Source organism: Macaca fascicularis, chromosome 10 (assembly GCF_037993035.2).
Source record: "Macaca fascicularis isolate 582-1 chromosome 10, T2T-MFA8v1.1".
Classification (NCBI taxonomy): Eukaryota; Metazoa; Chordata; class Mammalia; order Primates; family Cercopithecidae; genus Macaca; species Macaca fascicularis.
In genome coordinates this window covers 113431545-113439838 of record NC_088384.1, presented here as the reverse complement: position 1 = coordinate 113439838, position 8294 = coordinate 113431545, and positions in this window count along the sequence as shown.

The window sequence follows — 8294 nt, the reverse complement described above, 5'->3', positions numbered from 1 at the left end:
TTAAGGTTCCCCATATTGGCCGGGCACGGTGGCTCATGCCTGTAATCCAAGCACTTTGGGAGGCCGAGGCAGGTGGATCACCTAAGGTCAGGAGTTCGAGACCAGCCTGGCCGACATGGTGAAACCCCATCTCTACTAAAAATACAAAATTAGCCGGGTGTGGTGGTGCGTGCCTGCAATCCCAGTTACTTGGGAGGCTAAGGCAGGAGAATCACTTGAACCTGGGAGGCGGAGGTTGTTGCAGTGAGCCAAGATCATGCCACTGCACTCCAGCCTGGGTGACAGAGCAAGGCTCTGTCTCAAAAAAAAAAAGAAAAAAAGAAAAAAGGTTCCCAATACTACTGGGCACAGAGGCCAAAATGCACTAGCAGGCACTGGTACTGGGGAGAGGAAAGGCTCAGCCCCTCTCCAGGGGGCACTCACAGGCTCAGTCGATGCTGTTACAGGCTCCCAGCAGCGTTGGTGGACAGTTCCTGGAGCAGCAGAGTGCACACGCCTCAGTTTCAGCTGCAAAGACAGAAAGACACTGGCCTGTGTGCATGGCTGAATCCTGGCCTCTGCATCCTAATCCCTGGAACCTGTAACATGGCACCCTGCCTGGTGACAGGGACTCTGCAGACGTGACTAAGCTAAGGATCTGGAGATGAGGAGAGTATCCAGGGTCATCTAGATGAACCCATCGAAATCATGAGTCTCCATCTGAGGACGGCTCCAGGTGATTTGACTAAGGAACGGGAATAGATGTGAGCCCAGAAGCAGGAGGCTGGAGTGATGCAGCCACAAGCCAAGGGTTGCTGGCAGCCACCAGAGGCCAGGAGAAGCAAGAAATGGGTCCTCCCTTCAGGCCTCCAGAAGGAACCAGCCTTGCCGCCACCTTGATTTTAGTCCCCCAAGAGTCATTTTGGACATGAGGCTTCCAGAACTATAAGAGGATTCATTTCTGTGGTTCTGAGCCACTAAGTGTGTGGCCATTTGTTACTGCAGACTTGGGAAACCAACACAGCTCACATCGAAAGCTGTGCCCTCATCCCCTAGGGAAAGGAGTGCAATCCAAGTGGCAAATTGGGGGTGCAGCAGAATGAGAAAGTCGGGGAGAACCTGCTGCTCCCTGTCAATAACCAAATGACCTGATTGATCTCCTGTGCCAAAAGTTGTTCGTTACCCCAGGATCTTTCTCATGAAGAGGGAGGTGGCCTTGCTATGCAGCGTGGACAGGTGTGTCTATGAGGGCAGGAGCTGCACAGGGGCCCAGGAGGTGCTGGCGCCAGCCTGTATAGTGGCACTTGCCCCTGGGCTCAGTGTCCCCTCATCCTTTGGCTTCAAGATGGTGATGAGAGGCTGGGTGCTGGTGGGTAATCCCAACACTTTGGGAAGCCAAGGCAGGTGGATCCCTTGAGGTCAGGTGTTCAAGACCAACCTGGCCCCCATCTCTACAAAAATTAGCTGAGCATGGTGGCAGGTGCCTGTAATCCCAGCTACTCAGGAGGCTGAGGCAGAAGAATCGCTTGAACCCGGGAGGTGGAGGTTGCAGTGAGCTGAGGTCACGCCACTGAGATCACAAAATCATACCACTGCACTCCAGCTTGGGTGACAGACGGAGACTCCATCTCAAAAAAAGAGAAAAAAAAGATGGTGATGAAAGCTCTAGGAAAAGGAAGTGCCACGAAGAACAACGATTCTCTTGACTGAGCTGGGTTGCCGAGACATCAGGTAAGAAGCTGGACAGCCGCAGGCAGCACCTTGATCAAACCAAGGAAAGCAGTCACTGCTAGCAGGAAACGTGGGGCACAAATGCCACAAGTCTCTGAGGGATGCTACCTGCTTCTGGCTTTCTGGCACCTTGCAGGTTTGCAGGTGAAGGGAAGCCTGTAGCGAATCCCCGAGCTGTGAGCTGCACATGGTGCTGGGGAAGGCTGAGTTTGTTTCTACAGTGGCTGCGAGGGTCACGCAGGCCGGAGATCCTGCCCCTGCCAGCGCCGCTACAGAATGCTCAGCACTGCCTGCCTGGGAGCCCGGTGCACGGTGGCCCGTGCTGTGGATCCTGCAGACACCAGGTCATGCAGCCCAAATGCAGGTGGCCACTGGAGAAGACTGTAGTGGTCACCTTGAGCTGCTGTGACAGACTACCACAGACCGGGTGACCGAGCGACAGAGGTTTATTCTCTTAGAGTTCTGAGGGCACAAATCTGAGATCCGGATATCTGCAGGACTGGCTCCTGGCAAGGCCTTTCTCCGTGGCATGCGGACCTCGCCCTCTTCCTGTGTCTTCATGTGGCCCTTCCTCTGTCCTTGTCTTCGTCCAGATTTCCTGGTCTAGGATACCAGACCTATTGGATTAGGGCCTCATTTTATCTGAATTATTTAAAGACCATGTCTCCAAAATACGGTCCTAATCTGAGTTACTGGGAGTTAGGACTTCAACATAGGAATCTGGGGGATGACAGCTCAGCCCATAACAAATACTAATACCGATTTTGCTTTTGTAGGCTGAGCAGAACTGTGCTTGGGCCTTCCACACCAGTCAAGATGCCCTCACAGCAAAGCCCCACCGAAGGGGCCCACAGGGTGGACTCGAGGTACATGAAGTCCCAAGAGATGACTTGAAGCCCCACATGGATGCCCTGGCTCCCCAGCACCAGAGGGAGACACCCCCTCGCCGAAGACAGTGGCGAGTGCCATGCTTCAAGTAATGCGAGGAGCGGCCTCCAGTGCACCTGTTTTAGAGGCCAGCCCTGGAGGCAGAAAGATTTACAAGGGAGTGGAAAGACTGGCAAACACAGGACACAAGGAGATGCCCAAAGTCAGTGGGGGTCAGGGTTCAACCTGGAAATGCAGTCTCTTCAGCTGAGGAAGGCAGCGAGTCCTGGCTAGGAAGCCGGTCTAAGCCCCTGCCTCGTCCCCAGTTCACCTTGTGAAAGCTGATGAATGATCAATGCTTACACATGGGTCTGGAGTAATGGTGGCACTGTATTAAGGGGCGATCAGGCTGTATCTTGATACTGGGACTCACAAAGGTGGAAGAAACCCATCATGCTGATGGGTAGTGAAGAAGAGAAATGAAAGACAAAAGAGAAGGCCACGTGCAGTGGCTCACTCCTGTAATCCCAGCTACCCGGGAGGTTGAGACAGGAGAATCGCTTGAACCTGGGAGGCAGAGGGCACAGTGAACTGAGATCACGCCACTGCACTGCAGCCTGGGCAACAGAGCGAGACTTGGTCTCAAAAAGAAAAAGAAAAAGAAAAAGAATCAGAGAGTGCTGCCGCCAGTGAGCCGACAGAATCCAGTGTGGATGTGGGCCCGCAGGACGCTGGGGATTGTCAGTTCCTTCTTTGAGCTTCATCTTCTCCCATACCGACTCCCCCGGCCCACAATCAAGAGGGAAAAAGAATAAAAGATGAAGAATGCAGGTCAGTTAGTTTTTGGGAGCTGATTTACATTTTAAGCAAGTATGCAACAGGTGTTTCTTATCTGCTTTGGAAATCGCCCTCACCTTAAAGAATATTTCTCAATAGATTGATGCAAAATTCACAATAGGCTCTTAGACTGTGGTGATGGTTCCATAGGTGTATGTTTATCGCCAAACGCATCAAGTTGTATACATTAAATACGTACAGCCTTTTATGTGTCAGTCACACTTCAGTAAAGTGGTGTAAAAACTCACACAGTCGGCTATGAAACTATCTACACTGGCCATATTTGCCTTACAGTGACCTGACACCTGTCATAATAAAACCCTCAAAGTTGCAGCCACAACCTCTCCTGACGTCTCCCATCTCCATGGGATAAATGTGGGCCGTGAAACAGGGGAACCGCAGTTAGCAGGAAGACCTCGCAGAGCTGTGAAACAGTGCCAGTCTCTGATTAACAGGACAGTACCTTGCAAGGAAATACAATGCTTGTGTTGAAACTGCCTTTCCTAAACACTATAGCCAGGCCTTATGTTGGGGCTTATACAGCTTCTTAAGAGCCTACGAAAATGTTGAAGGGGAGCGAGGTAGAAAGGGAGAAAGAAAAAGAGAACTGGCTTTAAGATATTTAAAAACAACAACCGCAGGCTGGGTGTGGTGGCTTATGCCTGTAATACCAGCACTTTGGGAGGCCGAGGCGGGAGGACTGCTTGAGCCCAGGAGTTTGAGACCAGCCTGGGCACACATAGCAAAACCCTGTCTCTACCAAAAATACAAAAAAAAAAAAAAAAATGAGCCTGGTGTGGTGGCACGCATGCACTTGTAATCTCAGCTACTCAGGAGACTGAGGTGGGAGGAACTCTTGAGCCCGAGAGGCAGAGGCTGCAGTGAGCCGAGATCGCACCACTGCACTCCAGCCTGGGCAATGCAGCAAGATGCTATCCTCCCTGCCAAAACACCTAAAAACAAACAAGAAAAATCCCCAAATGAATCCGTTTAAGTAAAGGCCTACAAATGTAATACTGGAGACCTCACAAACTGTTTAGTGTTCCAATATCCAATCGATTTGAAAACAATTTATAGCTTTGTAGGAAATGCTGCACTTTGTGAGAAATTCCCTAGTATTTGAGGTGATGATTAAAAAATCAACATGAAGTACCTGCTAACTTACTGCCAAATCATTTCAGAAGTAAAATATGAAATTTTTTTCAAAGAATTTGCCTTTAAAACAATGTGATTTAAAGCAGGATGTAGGTGCATTTTAATATTTGGTGTGGAGTGGTGGGTGACACCTCAGAGGACCTAGTGAAGTGATGTCCCAGAGAAAGATGAATATAACATGAGCCACGAATGTAATCTACAATTTTCCAGTAGCCACATTTTAACATTACAAGCAGGGGAAAGTTAAATTTATTATCCAAAATAGTATCATTTGAATGTGTAATTGGTATGAAAATTAATGGCATTTACATTAATTTCAAGAGCATGTGTTTAGTTCATTTTTTTTTTTTGGCACTAAGCCTTTGAAATCTGCTGTTTTAGGTTTACATCTCAATTCCAACAGGCCACAGAGCCTTCAAAGTTACTAACACGCGTCTTAAAGTGACCTGTTTGCCACCACCAGGGATTTGTGTTTCCCAAATCAGGGCAGGGATGATGCTTTGGAGCTCAGCAGTGCTCAGAGGCCCCCGCATCGCGGGCGCCAAGGCTTCAGCGTTCCACGAGGAAACCATTGCGGACATTAAGTTTGAAACAGAAAAATCAGGGTCTCACCTCTGACAAATTACCTCCTTTAGCATTTTCCAAGGAGGCCTTCAATCTTCCTATAAAGTGTTATTTTTAAGATGATTCTTCTAACAGCAAGAGCAATGTTTTGATTCTACTTCCCAAATATCTTAAAAGCTTAGCAGCAACAGGAAGGGCACGGTGGCTCATGCCTGTAATCCCAGCACTTTGGGAAGCTGAGGAGAGCAGATCACGAGGTCAGGAGATCGAGACCATCCTGGTTAACACGGTGAAACCCCGTCTCTACTAAAAATACAAAAAATCAGCCGGGCGAGGTGGCGGGCGCCTGTAGTCCCAGCTACTGGGAGAGCCTGAGGCAGGAGAATGCCGTGAACCCGGGAGGCAGAGCTTGCAGTGAGCTGAGATCGCGCCACTGCACTCCAGCCTGGGTGACAGAGCGAGACTCTGTCTCAAATTAAAAAAAAAAAAAATTTAGCAACAGCAAATGAAGGGGGTGGCCAACACTTCGTTTCTTTTAATGAACTAAAGTCTGTGAAATTGAACACAGAGTAAATGCTCCAATGTTGGCACTGAGGCCATTCGCGCCATCTGCTGGCCAGACCTAAGCACAACACCCGGCTCCCGGGGAAAGAACCTTAAGAGACAAGCAGGATCTCCAGTCAGCTTGGTCTCTGGACCTTTTTGTCCCGCCTGTATACTGACAGCACAGCCCCACTGAGCAGGAGACTTCTCATGGACATCATCCTCATTGGCACTTACAGTAGCAGCTACATCTAAACTCTACATCACAGGCCAGCCACGGGGGCACTTTTACACTTTAACTCTGACTACTCACACAACCATTCTGATAGCTTTTAATGTCTCCCATTTTACAGATGAGGTCACTGAGGCTCAGAGGTTTAAATCACATGCTTAAACAAAGAGTAAATCACATGTTAGCAAAGTTGGTGACAGAGTTGGAACTGAAGGTGGGCAGTCCAATGCTAAGCACGTTTGTATTTTCAGACAGGCTCTGTCGAGATCTAGGCTCACTGCAACCTCCGCCTCCCAGGCTCAAGCATTCAGGCAATTCTCATGCCTCAGTCTCCCCAGCAGCCGGGATTACAGGCATGTGCCACCATGCCCAGCGAGTTTTTCTATTTTTAGTAGAGCTGGGTTTTGATTTGTTGGCCAGGCTGGTCTGGAACTCCTGGCCTCAAGTGGCCCGCCTGCCTCGGCCTCCCAAAGCGCTGGGATTACAGGCATGAGCCACCGCACCCAGCCCCATGTCAATTGCAATGTTATATGGTTATTTCAAGAGACCTCAAGTGCAGTTACGGCTAGTACTTGAGGTCACCAAAGCTAAGAACTCATCCTAAACCATATAAAAAGTGACAGGAACAGAGAAAAATCACACCCCAGGATATTAAAATAGGTAATACATACATATATTCTGTAATTTTTTGTGGCTTCACTAAAAGAAATGCTCATTGCGACAACTACATTCATTTCACAACCTACGACGGGGTCACGAGTGAATCTGGAAAAGGCTGGCTTAGGTGCTCCTGCGTGTTCAAGAACGTGTTTAGTTCATGTTTTAGAGTCTCTCCTTCAAAAGAGACTAAAATTTTGGTTGAATGAGAAAAACAAAAATTTCCTACATGACTCAAACAAATTTTTTTGAGACAGGATCTTGCTTTGTTGCCCAGGCTGGTCTAGAACTCCTGGCCTCGAAGTGATCCTCCCGCCTTGGCCTCCCCAAGTGTTGAGATTCCAGGCGTGAGCCACCGCATCTGGCCCTTGCTGTTTACTTTCTCCTGGTAGTTATTTTCTGGTGAAAGCCAGAGAGCTCACTGCCAGCAGGCCAGGCACTTGCTGCATCCTTTGTTCTCCCTCTACCAGAGGATCCTCTGGCATGAAGCTAACCCGAAAATGGGGTGAGGCAGGTGGGTTCAGTCGGCGCCTTTGACTGAGAGGGTTTTCACAGGCAGGCTTACATGCACACGCGCACACACGTGAGCACAGGCTTACAGACCAGACCGGTGTCTCACCACATCCATCACAGCTCCATCCTGCTTCCAACCAAACATGACAGGAACCAAGTGCTCCTTCCTGTACCCACCCTAAATCCCTGCCACCTTGTTTCAGCAGCATCTTTATACAAAGTTCTTCCCACCAGGCCCTGTTCCCACAGTGAGGAACCAGGGAAGTGATGTTACACCAAAGAGTGGGAGGAAAGCCAGGCAAAACCAAGCAGAAAATCAAGGGAAAGGTCAGTGTTCACGGTGGCATCCTGGTGGCCGGCAGATGGCAGGTGTATGTTCATTGCCAAAACCCTTTCCACTTTCTTGTATGTTTTAAAATTTTCATGTGTTGGAAAAAACTAAGTGAAAGAACACAATTTGTCTTCTCCATGAGGTTTATATACTTTACTTTCAGTGAAAGCAGCTGTTTCTAACAGGGTGTGCAGTAAATATTTAATGGCAGGATGACTTGACATTTATTAAAACAAAGAGCCACGATTACACTAGTATATCTTTGAACTAGAAGATGCCATCAAACTTATGAATACTTAATGAGCACCTACTGCATGCAACTTACAGGTGACTGTAGAGATGCTGACGTTTAAGATGAAGAGTTCCTCTAAGTCTTCATATGCATTTTAGGAAACATGAAAACAAATATTTTAAGAAGCTTAATGATCTCAGTGAATATTTCCTAGATCCTCATTAGCAAATATGCAGTGTGCTAAAGCTTTGGGTCCTGGGCAGCGAAGAAATGAGTCTTGGCCTCATCTAGGGCTCACATCCTGGTGGCAGCGAATAGCCCCCTGACCCAAGGTTCTGACAGCCCCAAGTCCAATCTTGGACTTATGCAAATATTTTATATTTGCCAATTACAAAAACTGTCCCCTTAGGGAGGTGGCAAGGTCCCATCCTGGGAAAGCATACTCTAAAAGGCCTGCAATTTAGACTCATTTTCCACCCTAGCCTGTCACTAGGGCTGGCAAAAACAATGAAACTCTGGCTAAGCTAAAGCTGACAAGTCTATTCCCCCTCATATGAAAGTTGGCTGCTGAGATAATCAAGCTTCAATCTCCCCTCACAGCAGTCTTCTACTTGCTAGCTACATCTTCCCCACGTTGATAAGACCACAGGTCT